Below are 3,361 nucleotides of genomic sequence, written 5' to 3'. Positions count from 1 at the left end.
GACTGGTTATTAAAAGGATCCATTTGTGGCATAAATGGAGGGGGTTTGTGATATCCTCTGAACTCTCTGCCTCTAACTTCCTCCTTCCCAATTTCCTTACTCCCCTCTGCCCCCAATATCAGAGTCAGGACAAAAGTGACCATTTTTCTGAGGGGCACAAGCAAGGTGTTACCCTCAGAAAGGTCCCCCTCCCCGCCTTCTGGGGATACCCCTCATTTTCAGGCTGCTCCAAGACTCCAAGAAGATTGCCATGGTTTCCAGCTATAGAAATCATCAGCTGTTGTTCTTACTTGGGCACCAAGCCTCATTGGCCTCTGTGCTGGCTGTTTTATGTCAACTAGACACAAGCTAAAGTTGTTTGAGAGGAGGGAACCTCAATTGAGAAGATACCCCCATGACGTGGGGCTATCAGCAAGCCTGTAGGACATTTTCTTAATTAGTGATTGATGGAGGAGGGCTCAGCCCATGGTAGGTGGTGCCATCCCTGGGATGGTGGTCCTAGGTTCAATAAGAAAGCAGGCTGAGCAAGCCATGGGGAGCAAGCCAGTGAGCAGCATCCTCCATGGCCTCTGCATCTGATCCTGCCTCCTGCTGGAGTTCCTGCTCTCACTGCTTTTGATGATGAACGGTTATAGGGAACTGTGAGTGAAATAAACCCTCCCCTCCCTAACCTGCTTTTGTTTCAGCACAGCAATAGAAACCTTAAGCAAGACAGTTTCTTAAATGTGACCTTTCTTTGCAGTAGTTTCAAATCCTCACCTGTTCTTTTGTTACTTCCCTTGCTGGCTGAGCTCTGCAGCAGGCAATTCCAGCACAAAGGGTCTTAATTAAATTCCCCTGCCTTTAAATACACTTTTTTTTTCTAAGTATGCATTAGAAAAGGACATTTTAAAAAAAATCCCAAGACTCCCGGGGTGGATTCCAACATACCTCTTGCTGTTTTCTACTTGGAATGCAGCCTGCCCCTCACAGCCTGCTGGGTGGCCTGACTGTGGCCTGATGTTTGCAGCTGGGTAGAGTTTGCCCCTCCTCCTACAGAATGGGCAGCCTCCTCCATCCATATCTGGGCCGCTCACTGCCCTGCGTGCCAAGAGTCTGAGGGCCCAGGGAGAAGAGGCCTGGCATCAAGTGAGGGAAGTGGCTCTCTGAGGGCCGCAGTCTTGAAAGCAGACCCGGCCGTTGGAAAAACCATTATGGTGGATTCCTTTGCCCTGATTCTTCGCCGCAGAGCCAAACCATGTGTGGTGATTTATCCTCATTCTGGCTGGCTGACTTTGCAATGATCTTCCCTCGGAGTGCCTGTGTCCTCACAAGGCCACGGGGAGTCTGATGAGCCAAGAGCCCGGTTTGGTGGCGATGCTTCTGTGATCTGGAACATGGCCTTGGTCTCATCCTGTGGGGACAATTCTGCCTTTAAGCTTCTAGCTGAAGAGAGTGGGTTTGAGGAGCAGATGTTTTGGGAAAACACACATGAAAAGGTTTTCCCCTTTCGGGCTCTCCACCACCAGGGCGCAGTCTCTGGAATCTACAGCAAGGCAGGGAAAGGCTCTAATACTGGATACAGGGCCCCAGGCCTGAAACCCCACCATTAACTCTTGCCGCTGTAGGGTGTGGGTGCTACGCAGGTGAAAATCATGCCACTGTTAGTGAGGGTGTGCATGGCAGTGACCAGGAGCCGTCTCTTCTCTCTTCTACACCCTTCTCTATTTCCTCTTTCCTCGCCTCTCCTGCCTAGCTCCCTCCTCACCCCACACTTAGCTTTGTCTCTCATTCCAGGTCTCTCCTCTCCTCCCATCTTGCTCTCCCTGGCTTCCAGTAGTGCCCAGCCTCTTTCCCGTGACAATGCTCCTAGCACTGCAAGCCTGCAGCTACAACTTTCTGGACCATCTGGGCATGCTCTTCAGTAGCACCTAGAAAGCAGGTGTTGGGTGATCTCTCTTTAGGACTGGACATCCTGCTCGCCCTGGGATGACCTCTCTCTTGTCTCTGGTGGAGAAAGGGTGGGGCATGGTTGATGACTGTTGTGTTTTCTTTTTCATTCTAGTTTTTGTTTGTTTTGTTTGTTTGTTTTGGACACAATTTCTCCATGTAGCCCTGGCTGTCCCGGAATTCACTCTGTTAGACCAGGCTGGCCTCAAATTTAGACATCTGCCTGCCTTTGCCTCCAGAGTGCTGGGATTAAAGGTGTACACCACCACACACAGCCGGGCTTTATTTTTATTGAGAGGATGACAGCTGCTTGGTCCTCCAGCCCCTGGACCTCCAGAACCCCCTCAGCATCCTAGTACACTAGTTACTTTTCTCATCACTGTAGCAGAACGCTTGTTTTGGTTCACAGTTTCAGAGGGCTCAGTCAGTTAGGGCAGGGAAGGCAGGAAAAGCAACTCCCTTCATGATGGCAGGAGCTTGTAGCTGGGGCTGCTCATACCACTGTGGACCAAGAAGCAGAGGGGAGGATCGACAGAGAGAGAACACCCAAGGGGCGGGTGTAACATTTAGAGGTTCATCTCCAGTCACCCACTTCTACAAGCTAGGTCACCCCAAAGTTTCCAGAACATCCCAAACTGGCCCCAGCAGCTAGTGACAAAGCACTCAAGATGTTAGCCTACAGGGGGCAGTTCAGATTCAGATCATAGCACCTGAAATGAGCTCCAGTCTAGGAGGAGAGTGGGCTAGAGATGGGAAGAAGGAAGACAAAGGGATGAGGAGAGAATAGAAAGGAGTGGGAGGAAGGAAGGGGAGAGCATGGAGGAGGCAGAGGAGGTGAGGGGAGAGCAGAGAGGAGGCAGAGAAGGGGAGAAGGAATCAGGAAGAGGGAGGTTGTTCCCAGCCCCTGCCCCCACCCTCACATGCTGGCTAGCAAAGATTCACATTTTGCCAGGGCTGGTACTTACATCTTAGGTAGGAAGGGTTAGAGGTGAGCTTGCAGATCACTTACCTTAATGGTCCATCTCCAGGCTCTAGGCTGGAGGCTGCATGTCTAGGAGTGAAGGCAGAAAAGGGAAGTGTAGGGGAGCAGAAGGGTGAGGGGTTGGATAGCCCCTCACCTGAGGGCACTTGTGGGCCACACTCCAGAACAGCAGTATTCTGCAGGGCACTTCTGGGACACCCAACCCCAGCAGCCTGCAGAGGACAGAAGAGAGAAGCACATGTCAGAGTGTGTACAGGTGCATAGCAATGATCCATGGGTGTGCCTCCGAAATAGCACACCAGGAAATGTAGCAAAGACTTTTTGAAAAGAAGGTGGCTAAGAATTCACCCAAAGCTTAAGGCAGTTGAATTTCTGTTTGAATTTTGCATTAAACCCAGGACCTAAGCAGTCTTACATACATTTGTTAAAAATACATTTTTCATTACTAAT

Source organism: Phodopus roborovskii, unplaced genomic scaffold (genome assembly GCF_943737965.1).
Source record: "Phodopus roborovskii unplaced genomic scaffold, PHOROB, whole genome shotgun sequence".
Taxonomy (NCBI): domain Eukaryota; kingdom Metazoa; phylum Chordata; class Mammalia; order Rodentia; family Cricetidae; genus Phodopus; species Phodopus roborovskii.
This window is presented reverse-complemented; position numbering follows the sequence as displayed.